The following is a 23,656-nucleotide window of genomic DNA, read 5'->3' as shown; positions in this document are numbered from 1 at the left end:
GTAATTTCGAGACATTCTATCAACGTAAATCACAGTCAACACTCAACGGTAGATTAAGGAAGAGCTTTCAATAATTATATACATTATAATAATTTAATTATGTAATATTGTTTTTACAAATAACTTTGCAGAACTGAATTTAGTATGATGTTTTCCATTCCTACTTTTATCTTGAAATCTGTTTTACTGGCGATTGAATATATTAATATTGATTATCGTAGTCCACTATTTCTAAAATTAACTGATTGAATATAAGATGCACTTCTATCTTCCACATACTTAATTTTTATTTCATTTATCTGAAAATATCGTGATTGGCCATCTTTATTATCTTTTATATTATCTTTTTAATATTATTTATATTATCTTTTTATTCTATTAATATTGTTCTTAATTTAAGATAACAGATTAAAAATTGAACATGAATTCGGGTACAATTTCTATCAGCGTGAATGGTGTTTCAACGTATAATATAGGATAAGATATTGAGAGGAGCGTTAGATGTCTAAATAGAGAACCCGCATCCGTTTCCACTGTAATTCTCCCTGTTGGATAGCAAAGGGTTAACTCTACTACTGGATAGGTCCAGTTGGGTTAGCCACAGGCGTTCAGGCGTTCTTTGCCCCCATTAAATTAACCCTTTACGCTAGCAAGTTTAACTTGTCTGCTCACGAGCGCTCAAACGTTGTATTTATCCCACCGTTCTGATTGGCTGTCTTATAGTTTAGCCGCGATAATAAGTCCGTCATTTTAAATACTTCAATTTGTATTATAAGATTTTTGTTCTCATTGTTTCTTATTTTTTAAGTGTTATAATCGATCATTTTTGTATTATTTTTTAATTTTTTTTTAACTAAATCGTTTTGCTTGTGTCTTTAATTTAGGATTTAAAATTAAGAAATTAGACATGTATCCAGATACAACTTCCATTAACATAGCAAATATTTAGACGCATAATATAAGATATAACATAAAATATTGATAATTTTTTGTGGGATACACGCGGTACACGATACATTTTTAAGATAAATCGGAAAATTGTATAAAAAATGTGACAAGTGGTAAAATATGATGGATCGTACTTTCAGACATTTGCGTTAATTATCTACAGTCTACACCTATACAGCGAAATAAGAAACAAGCGAGTATCACGCAATCGTAAATGTCCGCCGGAAACACAAACATACGGCGATTCTCGCCTTGTGCGATTAATCTTCATGATTTTAATTAAAGCTCGCGGGCGGGTAAAGAATTTCGCAAATTGAAAAACGCGTCTAAAATTTGAAGACGACGGTTATGCGTTACCCGCGAGCGTTTTCACGATCGTTTGTCTTGCGTGTTTTCGTCGATACATCGCCGTCGTGTCTATCACGCGAAATCTGCGGCTGCTTGCCGACGTGGTGTAACCGCAGTTACAAGGCGCGTAAAATTCTATCCCATTTCGCAAGAGAAAAGGGGGCGGGAACCTGCGGAAGATGCCAGACGTAGAAGACGTCAGTCAGAGAGATGCGAGTCACTCCATCATAATTAGTCTCCTGACGTTCCCCAAAGGATTGTACCAAGCGCTACCTCGAATTCAAAGTAATGCGATCGGTGATTAATACTTTGCGTATAATTAATTCTGTCTACCGTTAGGCGAATTGATATGCGAATTTGCTCAAAATTGCATTCCACAAACTCATCTAGTAAAGTAAACGAAAAAACGAGATCGTTGACAATTAACCGTAGCGATCTGAGATTATTATTAACTGTTGTTAAATACTGATTCATGAATAATGAATACTGATTCATTATTCTTGAGAAAACTAAGTAGCCTTTAATTGTCTTATTAATATCTCTATTATTATTACTTATATGATTTCCGTGTAGGTTTTTATCAGGGTCAAATTTATCTTGAATAACGGTCAAAATTCAAGTTGAATACATTATTTAACTATTCATTTAAGTGTAACTAATAATGCTGCTTTTGGAAGAGCATTGCGCAATAATGGCGAAATAAATCCGAAGGAAGTGCATAATAACATTAATAACGAGATGAGGAGAGCAAGACGTAACGGTGGAAAGGCTATCGACAAAAGCCGATTCGCGCTCGCAATGGATTTATATATGAAGTATGTATCTCTTCGGTACACGCGGGTCATTTACATTGATTCGTCTTTATCTAGTATTTTCAGTTTTCACTTCTCTTATTCGCATCTCGGCGAACAATTTGCTGCGAGGGAGTTTACGAGTCGTTATCGAGTATCGTTATTGAATTTCACGGTGGAGGCGGCCGGCGAGTTATCCAACTAAAATCGAATCAGCCGCGACCGTCTTTGACGAAAAAGAGTACGGACCGTGAAGAATTCCACGGCCGAGTACTTGCGCGCACCGGGCTTCTTTTCGCCCGTAAAATTTGCATTAAACTACGACGGTGAGTCAGCGCGCGCGGCCTTAATTGCTTACTTTGGAGTGGATCGTTACTTGTAGTTGGCTGTTTTGCGTCAGCCGACTTAAGTCGCCGAATGATATGGCCGGCACATAATCCCAAGTGGCTCCGGCAAATAGTTGGAGCAATTCGAGCGATTCGCGATGCCGAGAGAGCCGAGATACGCCCGGGACGCGGAGATACGGCAATCCTGAAGTTGGCGAATTTTCTGAGCGCGCATCTTGCGCGTTTCAGGAAGTTATTAGCCGTTCGATGTTTGTTTCATCAAGTTCGTCATCGTTTCTACAGAGTTACGCGTTACGTCCGTTGCGAACGGCCGTGAGTTAACTAGCAATCCTGAACTTCCAATAGCATCTCGAACGCATTTCTCGTTTGAAAATTTTGACGATAAAGTTAACTACGATGTAAACGTGATTCTGACTGATCTTCAATATTTGCGGGTATTGTCCTTAAATTTTACGATTGTCGCGATTGAAAACAAATGTTGCGCGATTATTAACTTATTACAGGATTAAAATGACATATTTCAAAACACATGAAAACTTTAAGTAAATTGCTAGAAATAGTTATGATTATGATAAAATTAATTCAGCAGATAGCAATTCAACGGACAGTTGAAAATCGACATTTTGTTTCAGCAGTTTAACTTTAATCACTATGAGAATTTATCATTGATTGTGATATTGCGTCGCGGCCTTATTCCTATTATTGGCTTAATTAGGAATTTCACTACGCGGGAATTGCATCTTCAGAAATTCAGCTGCGTCTCAATTTGGCGGCATACAATTAGCGAATATACTTGGTGAGCAGCTTCGTGCCCTCACGTTTCTGAAATGTATTAACTGCCGCGCCATTTAAGCCAGACTATTGTGCGAAATTTCGATCGACTTTTTTAACAGCTCGCAACAATGACCTCGTTCGAAATTTTGCGCGATTAATATCTAACAGAAATAATTCGGGAGAATTGTGTAGCTAGCTAAGCGCCGTTCTCTTAGAATTCCTATAACGATACAATAACGAGGACGTTATTACCGGAGGGTACGAAGAAGAGGGTGTTATTTTAATCCTTCGCGCGTCTAATTACTCCGGTAGATCCCTCGATCGCGCAAGCCAAAAACGATTTCGCCGCACACCTGGAAACCCACCGCGGCTCCGCTAGCCAAATGGTTGTGCGACAATGCGCCGTAATAACTAATAGCGCTTATTCCATTCATTGCTACAACTTGGTCGTCGCGGTACAATTGCGTCTTTAAGGGACACCTCGCAGTCGGATCAATGCCGCCTGAGAGACTCGGAGAGCTGGCTGGGCGTAGAAACATTCGATATTACCGCGGCAGGTGCAGGCCTATAGAGATCGGCCACGGCCAGAGTGAATCCTGGTTGAAGCGACGGAGTAATCCCCACGAGTAATCCGACGAGGTCGTGGTACGTGTAAAACGCACGTACACACTAGCATTATGCACGTTATGTACTCTGTCCAGGGGACGAGAGAAACGCGGCGAGCGAGCTATATCTATCGTTTGCCGCTGGGGGACTTTTCAGAAAGCGGCGCACGAGCGAGCCTCGTCATCGTGACGATGCGAGCTCTAAAGAGCGCGGCTCGTTACTTTCGCACGGCGAAATAACCGAGGAGAAAATGGAGAACGAGCGGTACCGTGCGAGCGATGGAAAGGGTGGCCACCACACACCCTTTTTTCCGACGTTTTGTCTAACGGCTGCTTGTTCTCAAGAATAATTCTGGATGAGTCTTCGCTTCGACATCTTCTCGAATAATTGCGGTTATGCGCGGAGTCGTTGGCACACGAGAGAGAGACACGCCTGCCTGCTTGCCTATTCTGTAACTTTTTAACACATACTTTACGATTACATATGTATTTCACAAATAGGTTTTAACGCGTTGATGACGTTGCGTTAAACAAACATTAAGTTTGCGTTATGCCGTTTATCACTATAAGAAACCGTATCACGCATACTTCGTTAACAGAGTAATAACGCAAAAAGTTACGAATAAAGTTAAGAATAGACTTGCTGGACGGCTAGGCTTCGTCTGAATCGCGCCGGTAATAATCTACGGTAGCGGCAGGCAAATTCTATTACGGGGCTGACAATTTTTTCGGCTGGGAAATTATAAATCCGTAACTCGCCAGTAATAACAGAAAAGAGAAGATTTGTCCATAAGTACGAAATGAAGAATAAAGGCTAAAGAAATTAATTTAGTATCTCCGAATGAAACAAACTGACCGTTATTCCGCGAATAAAAAGACAAAAATAAATAGCTCGTATATATATTTGCGTATATAATTTTTCCTTCTTTCCACTTTCATGTTACGAGAGACACGCTATTTGTTATTTTTGCCAGAAAATATTGAATCAGTAAACATTAAATAATATTTTTTACAAAATGGAAAAATTGGATGAGACAAAAAGGGAGAACGTGTATGGGTATGGTATTTCGATTCGAAATAGAAAAGTCTCTCTCCGGTCGCAATCTAAACGGCATATATACCGCGTATAATACCATTTCGAAATAAACCGTCAACGAAAAGACAACTACTGGATCTGGAAGCGCCGAGAGCGAGAAAAAGATAAAGAGACAAAGAGGAGAAGAGGAGAGAGTGAGAAAGGGAGACAGGGAGAGAGAAAGAGAGAGAGAGAGAAATGTCGAGCATTAATCCGGGACATAATTAAATGTGACATAAACCCGAAATGAAAAATTCACCACTGGCGTTCTATTTTTGATGGTTCTCGCTGGTGCTTATTTTCGCCGTGCGTTTATGCGAGCTCGCTGCTTTCCCAAGTTAGTTAGTTTGGAAGCGCGAAATGGTTGCCTTTCATTTTCATTCCTTCCTCATCGGCAACGAGAAGCAGTAATTGAGCTCCCATACAACTCGCTCCAACTCTTATGAGTGAATGTTTCAAATGCGATGCGCGTGCGGCACTCATAATTTTCGCGATGCGATGGAGAACCGTGAGTTTTTAATTCTCTCCTTACACTGAAACGTCGTTTCCCGGAGATTTAACGATCGTCAGAAATTGTTTTTACAATCTTAACTATAATTATAAGATTTTTGAAATTGAGTCAGGTACATGAATTCATATAAGGGAAAAGAAAGCGAGGGTGGAATGGAAACAAAGCTGCTTTGTACAGCAGTTTTGTTTTTATTAGTTTTTCCAGCTAGTATTCAACAAAAAACCGTCATTTTTCGGACAAAAACGGTACTGACTGCGAAGTACGTATCTCGATCAGAGTACAGCTTTTGTTCGAGAAATGGTGGTTTTTCAATAACGTTATACAGATTCGGAGTGAGAGTATTATTCAAAATTGTTTCGAGTTAAAAATTATCTCTATCTTGAAATAAAAAAATTTTATTGTGCTAAAGTTGAGTCACTTATTGTTAGTTACTTTTAATAACAAAGATAATTTTTTTAATTGTTAACGATTCGTGTTCATAGATATAATCGGCAAGATATAGAAATCTCTTATAAAATAAGTATGAGTTACATCTGTAAAGAATTTGAATACTGAGATTATCTTCTTTTATGTCAAATATTTTCAAGTCAATCAATTAATGCGCCAAAGTTTTCAGACTCACGTATTTTTAAAAATTATCTAGGAAGAAGTTCCACTTGGCATTTTTGGGCAACACACAATTTTCTGTTGGTCGCGTGTTTTCGAATGGTAAACATTTGTAAATTAAAACGATAAATCTTTGAGCATAAAGCCATAAAACGTCCGACGGTTTTAATTGCAACGGACGGTGTCGGGGTTTTGTCGACTCGCACATGTTTTTACGTTACCTCCAATTGCAATAACGAGCTGTTATGATGTTAGGGAACCTTAAGATTCTACGTTATAACAGATTGGGTGCATTATTCATTCCCTCATAATAACAGGCCGGGTATTCTGAATACATTAACGCGGAAATTATCAAGCATTCGCGCGCGTGCGCGCGCACGTACGAGAGAGAGAGAGAGAGAGAGAGATTTTGTATATAGTGTAAAATAGATTATTATAATACTGAATGAATTATTATACCGATGTCGTCGCGCGTTGAAATGGAGGACGGGCAGTCTCGTGAAATAAAACACAGGTCGGAAACGACGACGTGCGACGGGACGATATCCCGTCCCCAGTATTATCGGTGAGAGAACGGCGATGAGAGGGACCATTGGTAATTAACCCCGTTAACAGGTCGAGCGCGTACGGAGAGTTGTTCTTCGCGAATTTCTTATCTGTGCCGCACGCGTGCACAAGTGCTTTGTGCCCTGGAATAGTTCGCGCTAACTGTACGACGGGCTGCGACGAACGACTATTACTAGCCCCGTAGCCTCGTTAGGTGGGATCGTTTTTACTGACCGCGTCAATAATTGCAACTTAGTATAAGCCGTGCGGTATAAGCGGAGCCGTAAATATCGTGCCACGACGTCGCGTCGACCGGGACCAACAGCCGGCACTAAAACGCGAGGAACACTTGCCGGGCGATACCGTGTAATGTTACCGATCTATTCGATTGTGATACTTGTGTTTCGACGCGGCTGATATTTTTTAATGAAGCGAATTAAGCCGGTTCTATAATACGTCGCAAATAACGATGGCAAGTTGAAAAGTGTTATTTTTGATTGCCGATTGCCAGTTACCGTCGCCAAAAAGGTTAAAAAAACACTTTTCAACTAGCAGCAATTGCCATCGTTTGCGACATATTGTAGAATGGCCCTTATTGCTCGGATATCTGGACTTTAAAGTATACGATAAACGATTGCTTCGCGTTGTAAATGAATAATAAACGGCGTGGCCAAAAGGCCAGTTAGACGCGATGATTACCATTGTTCCTCGTGAAAAAAGAAGAATTACGAGAACGCACTTTTTCGTCAGAACGCATTTATCATCTCGGTTATCTTTTATAATTCCGTGATATTACGCGCCGCTGCTCACGCGCCTCGGCGTCATCCAGCAACGCGGAAATAATGTGTAAGTGATATATTTCCAGTATTATTACATAATCATACGGTAATTAATTCGCTGGATTACTAATTACGGTCGCGCAAATAATACAGGCGCATATTAATTGATCAAAGTACCCGTTGCTTCCGCGCTCGTTGAAAATTCGTTCGCGATATAACGCGGAGACGAGTCGTCGACGACGCTACATCACGTCGACCGTCGTTCTTCCCCAATTTTTTTTCCCTTCTTCGCCGCGATATTACTGCTCGTTACGCGACGTTTACGGTAAGATGGGAAACTTTTTTTCTTCCCGGGGATTCGACGCTTCGGCGGGTTCATTCTTGAAATCCGAGTTTGCCGTATAATTTTATCGTCGTCGTTTTGCGCCATCTCTTCGCGTCCGCGCGTTAAAAAATCCTTGCGGCATGGTCGGCCGTAATGGCAGTTATTAAGAATAATGACTGTCGAGAGCGGAAGAGTAGAGACTGCCACGTAGATACATATTCATGAGAGTAAGTGAATCGCCCAATATCTTACGGTAGTCTCCAGCTACTCGAAAGCGGATACAAATGCCGTTTCGATAATCGACCAACCGCGCGCTAACTATGTGCGCCTTAATCATTAGGCCCCATTCCTTCATCCCCTCGCAGTAAACCTACATTGTAATTTATGTCCTCTAGATGCGTATAACGGGATGCCTCATAGCAATTTAGAGACATCGGCGCTCGCGACGTGCGACGAGGAATCTGCTTCGAAATTCTTAAACGCATTTTTCTTCTAAATTCCCGGAGCGTTCGTTGCGATTTTAATATCTCCGTAAATCAAGTCTTTATTACTTTACAGCCCTCCCTCGCTTTTTCTAGTGAATAAATACGGCGCCGACGTTCGATGGTTGTTGTATATTGTATTTTGCTATGATTAAATAAAAACAACGGCTATACGTTGCGATATTGTTTACTAAAATTTAATCAAGATATTTAGTACTTAAATATTTAATCGCGTAATGTATTTTATTATTTGTATACACGCTTGAGCATTTTTATCGAAATAGTAAGTTTTTTAAATTATCTATAGGAGACAATATTATAGAGATACACAGATTTACAACACATGTTATTCATCTATAATTCTATATGAACATTTCGTCACGTTTTGATCTTGTCACGTCGTTTCTCTTTTTAAAACGTCAATCCAATTTCTAGACATCTGGGATAAGCGATGGAATGAAATGCAAGAGGTATATGGAATATCAATTATATTAATTTGTGAAACTGATTGTGCGTATTACTACAATTATTAAATACTCGGAATAAGATACTCCATGTTTTGTCATACCGCGGTATTCGAGGATTGAAACATATTCTATACGATGATTTATGATGTATGATCGTTTACCGCGCGACAAACAAACATTATTATTAAGCACATAGAATGGCACGATTGGTAAAACTGGAATATTGATCTTCATTAAATCATCTCTTGCTCCAACAATTATATGTATATTGCAAGCGGAAAATGTTTAATTATGTATACGAGCAAGTGGAAAGTCGTGAACAAATCCGCTCGGTTAAAGCTGAAAATACAAAAATCTAATCCTTCTAGTTTCACACGCGATTTAACGGGATCTTTAATTTGTCATTGATTCTCCGATATTCTCTCGAGTGCACGTCGATTGCATCGCTATCGAAATCTACTGTTGCATCGTGTCCGCTCGTCGAATCTCCATACTTATTTCTGGAAATCATATTACGCGCCCGCGCGGTTTCCCGAACCGAATCATTCCTGACGGAGTAACGAATGGCGGTAATATCGCGGTACGATAATGAATTCTTAGGAGGCGTGGTATGAAAGAATGGTGCGTGTCGTTGCGAATGCGAATAAATCGCGACGCAAACGGCGCGGCGCAGATACGCTCCGGAAGATGTGCGCGCGCGCGCGCGGGGGAGGAAATCGCGCGCTTCCTTCCACTCGATTAACTTTCCCAATGATCCTGATTGGATCTACCGCCAAGTCGGAAGGAATCAATTACCCCTGCGGATTCCCGATCCCACCCCCTTATCCGAGCGGGACTCAACGAAGACGAATCGGGACGTATCCCGAGCGTACAAATCCGGGAGAACGGGACTCTCTTTTTAGCCGAGGCGATCCCAAGTAATTTTAATATATTATTCCAGAAAGTAAAGGGTAACAATCGTTGCGTCCATTTTTCTTGGAGCATTTTTCCGGCGTTCGATTCTTCAATGTTTGCGCAAGTTATGATATGAGTTTTCCTCCGTGATATAGACGTGAACGTACGATATGGATCTCGATGCGGATATCTTCGCGGAAGGTTTCCTGAACATTTCTTCACAAAGTTCCGTGACAGACATTTTATGCGGAATGAGACATACAGTAACTTCTCTGCGTACGCGGGAAACTTCATGATCCGCAAGTTCCACAACTGACATATATCCAGCATCGCGGCAAACCGCAAAGTTCGAGCAAATGTTTGTACGTTTCTCACGAAATTCGCGAAACGGACTAGCTTATTATTTCAAAAACGATGTAACTTCAGAGTCGAGCGATCTCCGCTCGTACTTCCGCTCTGGCGTGCTGGCACTGCTGGCACACGATTCGCCGGGGAATCGGCCTCCTATAGTGGAGTGGACGATTAAGATCTCGAAGAGCTCATAAACAGACGCAGGTTTATTGTTTTCGCAACTCTCCATCTCCGCGCTCCCCTCTCTCTCCCCCTTCTCTCTCTTTCTCACACACACACACTACTTTTTCATGTCGCGGGATTTACGCGTCTGCCTTTTATTTATTCACGCTTTAATTACCACCCTGGTCTTCATCCTTGGGCGGAAAGGAAGGCAAGGGGAAAGATAAGAGGGGTAGAGGGGTGGAAGGGTCTGGACGGAGGGTCGGGCACCGCGTATTAAACGAGAAACTTCGGAGGGAGGGGGGTGTCGAGATTAATGGGACCTGGTTAACGTCGCAATGGTGTACGCCAGGTGAGAAATTTGCGTTATTCGTATATGACTGGGGAAAAATGAGGGGGAAGGAGTAGGCCGGTAGTTTTATTTCAATGTTCCGCGGAGACCGAGATACGGACCACGGTTACGTTTGTTAGTTACCCAAGGGGAGGGAGTTAACGCGAAACATTAACAACGCAAAGAACATTTACCGGAGACGATGATTAATGTCCTTAAAAAAGGAGGGCTTGAAGTAAACGCGACGGCGAACATTAACACGTTATTCGGTTCGTTCTTTTCTCTCTTTTCTGATTTTTTTTCTCTAAAGTGACATTATTGTACACGTATTTCCGAAACTTTTATGGTGAAATACTTGACGCAGTTTCATTCCTCTTTACGGGCACGATAGCACGGCGTTCCTCCGTAAGTTGCTTTGAAAAATTCGAGCAACTCGCGCTGCCTTACTCGAAAATTTTATTGTTGGACGAGATTGCTCGTCCGCTAGCCGCGCTCGTAATTTCGGGGGGATTTCTCGCGCCTGTCTCAATAAATCTCGCGATTCGCTCTCCTTCGTTCTTATGCCGCCTCCCGGGCAATTCGTTTGAATTCTGGAAGCTCTCCAATCGGGTATTCGCCGAAACGTCTTAATATCGCTAATGAACCTTCGCGGGTTCTTGCAGAAAAAAGTATCACTAAATGCTTTTTCAGCATTTGTTCTAAATACGAATTGCATCGTAAAAGTTTTATCGTTTGAAAATTTACCTTCCGTAAGAGCGCCCATCCAAAGAGATTCTAATTTTCATTATAAATGCTACTTTAATTTTCCGCGCGACTTTTTCACTCAGTTCACGAGCTTTCTCGATACTTTGGAACTATATAAATTGGAGTAACTTAAAAGTAAAAGTTTAATGCCAATTTCATTATTGTTCGAAATAAGTGAGAGCGAGATTGTAAAATTTGCAGATGAATTCATAAGGACTTTTTGTGAAATTATCGTGCACGAAAATATAATTATTGTGGCTTTACTGACAGGACTTTACAAGTTTCACCGACGGCCAACTTAAATTTTATATTAATCAATAATTGTATCAACAGCTCCGTGAAAGTATTTCAACAGTATTATACAGAATGATTATTGTCGAATGACTTCTTAAAGATTCTTGAGGCGAGACTCGACCGTTTCGTGAGATTCGTGACGAAGCAGGCAATGTGGCGCGATACGATCAGAGTCAAGGGATGGTGGCCGAAGGGGGCAAGGGGCGACTGGCATTCATCTGGGCAGATAACATCGCTTGTTAAATCCACCCTTGCCTCCGGTGTAGCTAGTAGCACGCTTACCTGAAGGGACGCCATTGCTCCCAACATCGTACTGACATGAGATAGCAACCCCAGTCACTAGCTCATCCACCCCCTCGCACCTTCCCTCACCACCTGCGTTCACCACCATCTCGACCAGCCATACCACCACTACGGAACGCTACCGGTATCACCGGATCGTCGTTACCGTCATCATCACTACCACTACAAGCGTCGGCCGCTATCACGGATTCACCAATCGAGCAAGCTGCTACTAGATAACGCGGTTAACTGTCGCGTCTCAATTTCGACAGCGAGTCTTTCATTATGCCGTAGTTCCGGCGAGACGTGCGTACGTTGATTTTCGTGCGTGCCGTCTGCGCTGATTATTGTCGATATCGTGACACGACTGCGAAATCTGATTAACTTTAATCCGCGGCTTTGCTACGAAAATTCAGGTTTCTGTGAAGAACTCTTTTTACACGCGGATATCTTACGCATGCAGAAGAACTGGAATTGAATGTCGTTTTGCGATAGGATTGTTCTGGAAATGTTGCGCGACGATAAAAGTTATTAATCGAGGAGATGAGATACGACACCGAAGGGGGGGACAACGGTGTTATAGGTTGAATATACTCTTGTTGATACACTTGAAGATAACCGCGGCTTGAAAATTTATCGTGAATATTTACGCGCGCGCAACCTCGCGAGAGTTAACCCCCTAACGGCGTCTCATCGGCGGTGCAAAGTGAGTACGACAAAAATAAAGGAGGTAATAATAATAAATCATCTTTATTATGGCTGTATAATGGACGTAAAAAGGATGCTCGCGGTAATGGCTCGCAAGAAAAAGGCATAAGCCAGAGAGCTCTAGTCTCGTTCAACGCGGTTCCTAATTAATTATTGCTATAAATAGCTGAAGAAACACAATTAGCGAAGCAGCTCGTGTAGGTGAGAAAAAAATTTCATAAAGTGCCTTTTTGCGATAGAACTTTGCGAAAACTTCCTCTCCCTTCTTTGTGCTTACAGGTATTATTATGCCGCGCTTGTTCTTTTTTTTCTACTTACACTACTTAGCTATTTAACAATTTGCGTCGTTATAACAAATGTGATTACTGATACAAGAGATCCTTGTTGAAAGACGATGAAGGCAGACGATTTCTCTTACAACATTGCAGAATTTACTTCTGAATTATTCAAAAATAATTCCAACAATTTTGCAAAATATAAATATTTCCATATATGTCTTGAAAATTTTATCTAGCATAGTGTCAAAGCTGTAGATTTAAGCTTACCGAAGGATCGAAGGGCGATTCGTAGGTTTGGGAACGCGATTATCCGCTTCCGCCGACCGTCGCGGCGTCGTTCGCGTTCGGCCAGCAAGAAAAATACAAAACGAGAGGCTATGTCTTCGGCAGCGAGCGGTAAAAAGGACGCCAGAAATGGGTATCGATAGACGGGAAGAGGGACCACCTTCGTTCGAGGGTGGTAGCCCCGAGAAACAATTGTCGCGCCCCTAACGGCGCAGATTTGTCGAACGAGGACGACGGTTCGGCCCCTAACTCCAGATCGAAAAACGGTAGGACGAGTCCCTTCGAGTCCCGGAGGAACTCGGGGATAAAATGTTGGCAAAATAAATAAAGCGTAACTGTACTCCGTCGTACCGTACCAGGGGCCTTCGGGGATCCTCCTGAAAGGGGCCTCCAACCTCCTACGTGGGAATCTGCACCTAAAGCGACGCTGAAATTAAATGAGCGACACAATTCGTAAAAGTGCTTGGCTGAAAGAACCTCTGCGCGGTGGTAATCTGCTTTTCGAAGACTTTCGTTATAATAGCCGCGCCCTTTTATCGCGGTCGCGTCCATTTAGCGACAGTGCCAGCTCGACTGTAAATTTGCTTTAAACTTTCGACCATTTGCAGTTCGTTTAAACAGTAATAGTTGTACACTAAGATAATCCAAAATAATGACGTTAATAAATCATAACTACGCAACGAAACGGCCGGGGGAAGGAGAAGGAAATGATAAATAACTGCTACGCAATAAGATACTAAATAATAGTTGTGGTGATATAAATTCAGATTTACCAAGCGCGTATCGTTATGAAAAAAGAAACTGAAAAGAAGAAAGAAATATTCAGATAATATTTAGAATTCATCGGCTTATTGCTCGCGCATTGATTGCGACGACGTCGAATAGCGATTGGCCGACTTGAGCTTCGCAGTATCCTCCGAAAGCATTTCACCGTAACTAAATCCGCATCCGAGGATACTGAAACCTGGTGCCTGATCGGTAATTCCATCGCGTGAATCGGCGCGCGCCGATCGGCTGAATTCCACTTTTCGGAAAGTAGGGCGGAATAACCGACCGACGCGGGTAGAATCGAAGAGAATCATTCCGACGTGGCGGAATCTCGCGGTACGGCAAAGGGGGCATTAATGCGCGAACCAACGCCGCGCCGCGCCGCGACGCCACATCCCACATATTTACTCGAGCGGAATCGCACCTTTCTTCTTTTTTCCCTTTCTTTTTCTATTTGTCTTCGCCGGTACTGCGAAATTGTAGCTTAATGCCGGCTCATGTACGCGGCGAAGGCGCGAGTACACGGATTGGAAGCTTCCTGTCCCTCCTTCCCCTTGGGCGTGTCCCGCGGGAGAGAAAAGAAAAATAGAAAAAAAGATAACGGGGTTGGAAGGGAATTACGGGAGGAAAGCGAGACGCGGCGCGCGGCGGGTCTCGCACATGTGTGCGCCTACGTGAAACCGGAAGCGGATACGGGCCGGGATGGACGGACGGAGAGACGGTCACGGCGGGGTTAAAGCGGTAGAGAACGGGGAACAAGAGGAGCGAGTGCGGGGGGCAACGAGGGTTTGGGCCGTTGCGACGGAACCACCGCGCATAAATCCTCCGCTTGACGAGCGCCGTTGTTTTTGCGATTTACGGAGCGCGACAATATTTGCACATTCGTTCTGTGCGCGATCGGTGTCACCGGTTGTCTCTCGCGCTGCGACGCGAAAGAAGAATAGGGGGCTAGCGATAATTATTCAAGGAATCTAGCGATCCGGCACTTTTTATGATGTATGCCTCGTACGGAGAGACAAAACATTTCGTGATTCATAGTTGGAATTCGTGCTATCTTCGATATATCTTTTATAAATTCGCTTAATATTAATTCGACACGAGCCACGAACAAAGGAGGACTTTTCAATATAATTTTGATACATTTCTTGTAAGTTAAGTAAAGTCCTAAATTCTTAATGTACATCTTTCAAGATCATAAAATTGCCGTAGCAATATCTCCTCTATTTTAGAGACATTTTTATACGCGAGGTGTGAGAAAAGTAAGTCGTTTGTAGCAGCTTTCATCGCTGGAAGTTAAGTAGCTCGAAAGCAATACCGTTCCTTTCAGTTCCGGGCCGGGCCGTTTAATTAGTCCAATTATGTATGACTATAATAACCGCTCCGCTGGCAAGGTTTTGCCGGGGTATATATGCACGTCCAATAAAACGTCAGCAGCCCATAAAATTGACTGGCGCGAGATTTTGTGTATTTTTCACCGTACAGCACGTGCGGTTTTGCAGCTATAATCCGCGTTATCGTCAAAGTTTCATCGAACAACGAAAGCTCGTGATTGATAGCGAGTTCAAAGGATTAATAATACTTGTCGGACAGAGAGAGGAAGAGAGAGATTCAAGAGTAAAAAAGATCGATATTGAGCAACATTGGTAGAATGCTTACAACAATTAATCAACCTTTCCTCTCGAGACGAGATACAAATGCATTAAAGATATTTAAAGTTTTAAAGGGTATCCTACTATTTTCTGGATTTATTTTATACGTTTCTTTTTAACAATGTTATCTTCCTCGTTTGGCTGTGATCTCTGTTTACTCTAGCCCCGCATTAAATACTTAATTTGGAGATTAGTTTTTGTCGGAGATTGTCGTATCGATGTAAAGCCAGGACAAATGCGAAGCGGGAATCCTGTCCGGCGTATCAAGATCGTTAGCAATTTCGCGTGGAATTGAACTATTTGAACTGCAAAATGCTCGATGTGAAAGAGCACGTTGGCCACCGCTGTCAGAAACCGCGCGCGTTATTGCGAGCTTCCGCAGGTTTTTTCCCCCGGTTAAAGAGAAATTTGCTGATCGCATAGGCTTTGGCTTATGTACGCGTGTGGCAGATTAAAAAAAAAAAATATGTTTTCCAGCCGACAAACGAGTCGACGAACGAGATTGCAATACCTCGCTGACGCGAGAGGCGTGTTCGCTCGCGGGATTGCAAATACGAGCATGCTCCGATGTTATCATTATTATTATCAATTTAAACAGATCCCGGGATCAGTATCGGCATAATTACGTCCGGTAATGACTTGTAGGTTAATTGAGTATCGGCCAGATCGATTTTCGATAATCCGTCAAAGAGGAACGCCTCCTCCCCCCCAGCTCAGTTCAATATCGTCGCCGGCGTGGCCACTGGCCACTCAAGAGAGCGCAATCAGTTTCCGTATTATCCCGCTTTATTCCGTAGCTCACGTTTGCATATATGCAGAATGTTTATTCGCGCACGTGCGCAGAACGGCTATTCGTAAGCTGGTGAACGTGATTGTACCAAGGCAGTGAATTAAGCCCCGCGAGAGGCTTATTCGCCGAACGTTGCTGTTTGATGCAGATTATCGAGCCGCGAGCTACGTAATATTACGTTGGCTTTACATTGACTCGTACGTTTCGCCTGTCATTCCTTCGTCATTGTCGCGCCGCGTAATCTTTCGAATCGCATCACGTCGGTATCTATCATGGATAACGTTTTTCTATGCGATACTTAGACGGATATTTCTTGTGACGTAAGCCGCGGGAATAATCGCGTTCGACTTGAAAAGTACTATTCACAATATAATTTACGTACACGATACGTCTATCAACTTTGTTAATCTACCATCGGTAATTGTAGCAGTCATAATTTCCGAGACACGCGAGCCCGGCTGAGCGTTCAGTGCGTTTAGGGCTCGTTACATTACACACGCACTAACACACATATGCCGCAATCGGGAGGCAATTCATTAATATCAGTTAATAATTATCGCAGCACTTCACGCCATTACGGCTTATGAAGCTTCGCTTGATCCTATCCAATGTCTTGAGAAGAAAAACAAGATTGCTTTTGGTCGAGGGTTCGTCATTCACTTTGCATTTGCTAGCGATCGAATTACATTTCCGATTTGCAACGGACGTAATTCCGATGTGGAAGACATAACAACGGCGTCCTCGGCACTTTTAACCCTCTTCACCCACTCTCGCGCCGCCCTTCCTCTCTGTATAATCCGTCGCGGGAGCTAATTGAAAAAAAAGATGCTATATCATCGCCTCTCGGCGAAGAAAACGATGAGGTACAACGCGGCAGTCCGATCGATTCGCGCGATTGCATGCGTCGTTCGTTCGCCATGATTTATGCCTACCGGAATTTTTTTTTATCATACACAGATGTTGGTTTTGAGCTTTTAATGATTTCAAGCGTTTTTATTATTATTGGAATCATGAATATTGCGCGAGTGAAGAAACAACGTTTTCGTCGAGCTGCTCGCTGGATGTGATTATCATACGAATGCATTGTGATATCTGCGATTTCCTCAACAGTGATATCGTTTACGAAATATTTACCCCTAGCAATGAATTAAAGCTTCAAGCTTTATAGTCCAAATCGGGACCATGTGGCGTTGTGAGAGAAACAGAGGCTGATAGTTGAGAACATTTTGAATCGTGACTTTTTAAAATAAAAACACTGCGCCGTCGCGTCGATCCGATCGATCGTTTGCCGTCACCGGTGGAGTTTGCGACAAAATGGTGCGTGGAAAAAAAAATGGAAGCGTAGAAAACTTTGCGCACGATTTCAAACGGACTGGTCGACACCGACACGCGTGCGTTCACACTGTGTGTGAAAATAGAAACGGCCAAATAATATCTCGCTAAACGGCGCGGCGGTTGCGTCGTTTGTCGGATTTCAGTAGTACGACTCGACGCTTGAAACGTCGCGCGGATTGGCGAACGTTGGTGACTCTCGTCACGTCATTTTGTCGTCGACCATGTCTTGGCACGTGGGAATGCAGTTATCCTAAATATAATACGGCGCTATCAAGCGCGAATGCTATAATGAGAAAGCCGGCAACGCTCGTCCATGGAAGCAAAGCCGCAAATCGATGCGCATCGCGTCCCACTTATCTTCCTGCTCACCCCATGATTCCCTAAATTTTGGTAAAGCTAAGCCTGCCCAGGGCGATTCTGACGTCGTTTTTACTACGTATTTATTATCGTAATTTATCGCGATCGGTGCATAGCCATTTATATGGACGAAATCATGAATCGTGCGGGACGGAAATGAACGTCCGGTAAAAGGCCCACGAGAGACGCATAAAAATTCGGAAAATGAGCAAAAAAGTGTATGAGAAAGAGAGAAAGAGAAGTAGAGAGGGAGAAAAGGGGGAGTTGAAGTACCAAGTTCGAGCTTTCCATCGGATTGGTTAACAACACTCCCGTCCCCGTGCGTGCGCTCACTCGGGAGTGAAATAGGATCGGGCTGCTCGTATCGCTCGGAGAACACTATGACTCCCTTCCGATAATAGGGCGATACAATCATTACCCCGCGTGTTCCGGCCGAACGTGAATTTCCCCGAGTTACCCTCGGAAACTACCTACCCCTTTCGCGCTCGTACGAGCGCTCTTCAGCTACTGCATCGGCCGCGCGTACCGAACCGGACATGACGTTACCGCCGAAAAAAGCCCTATACGAATTGCCCCTTCATCCGCTTTTCGATTCTTCATCCCCACGCCCATGGCATGGAATTGGAAAACGGCTCTGTGAAAAAACGTTGAACTTTTTACGGCACATGCGATTAACCTTGTGACGAATATAACGCGCACGAGATATTACTTATATTTCAACAGCTGAAACAGTTTGAACGATGGTGCGTGACATTTCGCGCGATTTTATATCACTCGAAGAATGTAAATGGAACGAGGAATCATATTTCGCAAATATTGAAAACGCTTTTGGATGACATTGCTGAGCTTTCTGTCTATAAAATATTTCAGATGCCAATTATTCCGTTTGTATTCACATAAGTCAATTACGGGGCGCGGGCGGTTATTAACGTGCTTTCGCAACGCACGCGTCATGTTTTCTATCCGCAAAATTTGACCGCAACATATCGCAGGTATCAGCATTTCCAAATTCGCCAACATTAACTTCGTCATGATAATACGATAATGCGATACGAGCCACTTGAAAATGATGATGTTACATCAATGCCATAATGAATCAGCGATAAGCAAGCATCGATCGATTAATCACAAAAAAAAACCATCGGTCTCGTTCCGCAAAAGCTCCCGAAACCGAACCGCTGACGTGCACTTGATAAGCGATTGATATCGCCCGAGGGTTCACGATGATCCGAAATTAATGGTGTTACGGTTTCCCGCCGAGGAACCGAGTTGATTTTTGCTAATTTATTCGAGAGGTAGACATAACAACAGCCAAGTGAGTGGCTATCAATATAGAAATTTATTTAAACGTCACTCTAATTGGATCACCTTATACAAGCGACTGAAGCGACGCGACGACTCCGTTTGCGGAGGGAGTATATAACGAGATCTGAATATAACGAACCCATCTTCTTGTGTGTACCGTTACATAACGTAATCGTGACTATTCCAAATTTAATAACGCGCTTCCGCAGACGAGTGGCCGTTGAATTAATTGCGTTAATTGATCGTTGCGGTAAACCACGTGCACGTGCCACGTTCCGTTTCACTCCATTTTCTTGCACCTCATTATCTCGAGGTCGAGACGGGATCACGATATTGATCGCCCGAAAACTATCCCGCGGAATAGCGTCTTTCAGTCGAAATCAGCTCGAGTTATATAACAGAGTTATACATTGCATATTTCATCGCGGATATAAGAAATTATTAATAAAGCGGAAGTATAATTTCAATCAATTGTTTAAATGCTATTGAAATAGACATTTACTATAAATATCTTTAAATTATCTTTATATTTTTGTAATTTTTATGATCTTTCAGCGCGTCTTGCGAAAATAGAATTGTCCATCGATTTTATCCGTTGCCTTGCAGAAAATGCACTTCAACTAGATGTCCTCGGGAAGTGGGAGACGCGAGCGACCGCTCTCTATCTCTCCTCTTCGTATCTTATTTTCTGGCGTTAGACGCTTTGTACATTGTCCCTGACACGATCGTGGCTGCATGCCGTGCAAAAAGTAGGGCAAAACCGGCCCGGCTCCGACGACGGGCCAACTTGTGTAACGACATCGCCCCGCGCGAGCCAAGTCCGCTCTCGGGGGTGGGACATTTATTACGACAACTACCGACGACACCGACAACTTTCTCCGGCAGGATAAATAACGAGGCAACCAGCAAAATATTTTACCCGCGGCGCCGGCGCGGCGGTACGTTGAGCTACGGGCTCTAAGCCTACGTAGCTTAGTTCGCGGAATGCGATTGGTCCCCTTCCGTATCTCATCCTGCCGACACAGTTACCACCCTGGATTTGTCGGGTAATCCACGAGGTCAAATATTAACGATTCCGCTCGTTTGCTGCCGACCTCGTAACAACGAGGGTTCGTAGATTGTCGAGGATCTTATCTCGGCCTTTGCTCGAACGATAAAACGTTATACAACGAATAATACCGAAAATGATATCGAAAATGTTTGTTTCAACACGCTCTGATTTGCTACAGATAGCTTGTTAGAAGGTTATTAGAGATACGTAATCGAAAATCGACAACCGATATGGTAAAGAGAGGGTAAAACATTGACTTGCAAACCAACAGCTTACGGAATATACCTAAACTCGGAATACATCAAGAATCCTTAGTCTTGTTACTTCCATTTTCGGTGGCGGATATTTACGAGTGGCTTTTTTAGATGTTAAACGGTTCGCACATGCTTACGTTCTAATTAGAGCAGAAATGCTGAGCACCAAGGTTAATGTAGTTATTTGTTTGTCACCTGGGCCTCGCGTAATTTTATCACTCCGCACTAATGCCGCATTAACGGCACGAGGAATTATAAATTTCTGCGTCAAAGCGACCGGTGTTACTATCTAACGAGGCAACGGAGATTTCATTACGCTGGGCGCGAAGGGCTCACCCGGTATAATCGGATTCGCTTCTCTCTCTCTCTCTGTCTCTCGTGGAGGAATTGGGGCATAATTTTCGGAAATACCCGTGACCGCACCTGCTTTATCAGTCCGATATTTCGCAATTTAATGGATTACATAATTCATAAAGGCTTTACCTCATAATGGGCTGGAGTTTCGTGCTGTCCTCTTAAGTGTCTCCATAAATACATTACGGAATTCCTGCCTGTGGTTTCACGACTGGAATCTTGGAAACAGACATCGATTCATAATGTTATTTAATGAAGAAGAGAAGGTATTATACCAATCGGCAATATATTTTACGGTTTCTTCTTTTCTCGCGTTTTACATCTCGCAACGTATCGTGCATTTCAAAACGTCGAAAGATGCCGTGACGTTTATGGAGACCCTGAAAAATCGCTCGTGACTTGGCGAGACCGCCATGAGTCATCGGCCTAAGGAATTATACTGGGCATAAAACGAGCGGCAGTTAGTATTACGAGAATTGCTTCCTCGACTTTTGTGAAGCGCGTGGCTCTCGCGCTCGGGAGGTCACGGGAGGCGTTTGAAGTCGCCGAGTCTCCGAGGCCAACCGCCATCCGCCATCCACCGCCCGCCGCCATCCCACCATGAATTCATTCGCACCCTCATGAAATTCAAAGCAGTCGTTACGGTCCTGGCACAACGACAACGACAACGAGTGCGACGGCGAAGAGGACGAAGAGGATGAAGAGGACGAGATGGCGCGTACAGTTATGTGCGCGGATGTATAGCGGTGCGCCTAGCTTCCTACGTGTTCTCTCCGCTCGCACGAGGAAGGGTGTTCGATGTTTTATTTATAATTTGTTTATCTCATCATCTGCTCGCGGACCCGCTGACTTGTATATGTAACGGTGTCTACACGCTGCCGCGATGCCGCCGCAGTCCGTCAGTGACTCTCAAGCGTCAAGCGTCCGTCGAAAACATGAATAGTCAAATGTCCTTTTCTCCTCCTCGCCATATTTGTCACCGGGGTCTTTTCCCGCGAGTGTCGGCCGGTGCAAGTGAAGCAGATAAACTCCCTCGGTGAGAATTCCTCGAGCAAACTTTTTATTCGTTTCACATAACGGCGAGAAGCACGACAGAAGTTGCAATTTCAGTCTGAAGACCGCGAATGTTTTAGAATTTCGGTTGTGCGTAAATGATGCATAAGTGACCTTTTATCTTCTCTCGCATTCGTAATAACGACAAAACTGACGATCATTGACAACAGGTGGAATATTTGAGATCACAGATTCTGCGCGATTCGGAACGTATTACATATAAAAGCGATATCCGGATGGATGTGGAGCCAGAAAAACGCTCGCAGACCATCTCGGGCTTCAAATGCTTCGACTCGGGATTAATTCTTTGCGACGTATACCGTTACGTTACGTTGATCGATGGTAAACGATTCGAACTTCGCAAACTGATTGATTTAACGGATTACAGCAATTATTCAATTTTCCAGCGGATTTTATACGACGCTCTGAGCGAACATAATGTTCTCGTTGGAACATTTAGAATCATAGAAGCCTGGGAAAGGCGAGGATTTCGTAAGAAACAATGCCTGGAAGGCATTAGCCAGTGCATAACCAGTTGCGCTACTTACGCTACATTTCGTGCTCTATATCAGATACGAACATGCTATTCCGGATGCGTTCAAGTGACCTGATCTGACATTCTCTCGCCGAAGGCGTGAACACGCTCTCTGCATCACGACATGATGAAATTCAAGGACACTCGTTACAATATCAATCTACGGTGTGCAGTACTCGCAAATAACGTGCACAATAGATCCTCGAAGAATATACGGAATGTTAGGTGAATGGGTACAAGTAGGTTACTCACATTATCGGAACAAAGAATCGGCTGAACCAGCCGATGCCCACGTTGACTAAAGCGCTAGCTTACAATTAGTTTAGCGAGCTCGTTTTACGTTTTTCTCAAATGTAAAGATATTTTTAACCCGCTCTCGAGGTCTATTTAAATTAAATTTTATTTAGGGACACTTCAGAATAATTGCATTAACGTAATTCGGTAGGGAGGTGTTCTCGATATTCGAATTGGTCAATTATCTCTCCCGAATAGCAGCTCGATTATGTAGATAGATCTTTTTCCGAGCGGTTCATCGGGCGCTCGGATTTAATGCACTCTGGAGGCAAGCGCGTTCGATCTGGAAAGGTTCAGATGGATGAATAGCTACTGAGGTCAAGCGAAGGGTCGCGAAATCGCTCTCGTGTAAGCACGCAAGTCTAAGGAGGTCGAGTGCCCAGCTCTCTCCAGGCTTCCAGCTTCTGTGAGTCCTCACGGCCTCCCATCCGTGCAGCTCTACTCCGCCGCCATGACTTTTTCCAAGATGCATTCTCTCGTTTTATCCTCTTTCCATCTTAATAATTGAGACGTAAGATATCGTAAGTGGATCTTTTGAGATGGCTGGCATATTCTTTTGCGGCGCCATATAGAAGCCGTTCGCGAAGACGAGCGGAGTGACTTCAATTTCGTCGACGGTTAAATTAAGTAATAATTTTCGATCGTTTTACTAGCCTAATTAGTATGCAGCTTGGTCGAATGGACTGATTTAACTTAACTGTTTAGATTTTAGATAATAGTTTATGTTTGAGCTTATGTATGAATTTAGGTGAAATTTCCATATTCGAATGTTTAGAATAGAAACAGTTGTGTCATGAATTCGAGTTTAAGTTCTGTACAAATGACATGTAATTGACATATATAATTGGCTATTTTACAAGACTTTCACAACTGATTTGTCATAACGCTGTCAACTTGTCTTTGTTATTATGTTACAGTGAAAGGAAATCTCGTTAAATAAAACAGTCTGTAAAATAAAAAAAGGTTTATCTATAAATT

The 23,656-nt window shown here is 43.1% G+C and overlaps 1 protein-coding gene across 3 annotated transcripts in view; it reads left to right on the top strand.

The window, feature by feature from the left end:
- The window catches only part of LOC139821681 (kin of IRRE-like protein 1), a 347,436-nt gene that overhangs the window by 69,428 nt on the left and 254,352 nt on the right, over window positions 1–23,656 (top strand). The window lies entirely within an intron of this gene.

This window comes from Temnothorax longispinosus, chromosome 11 (assembly GCF_030848805.1).
Source record: "Temnothorax longispinosus isolate EJ_2023e chromosome 11, Tlon_JGU_v1, whole genome shotgun sequence".
Classification (NCBI taxonomy): domain Eukaryota; kingdom Metazoa; phylum Arthropoda; class Insecta; order Hymenoptera; family Formicidae; genus Temnothorax; species Temnothorax longispinosus.
Note: the sequence above shows the minus strand (reverse complement) of the source record. Positions and strands in the feature narration are given on the sequence as shown.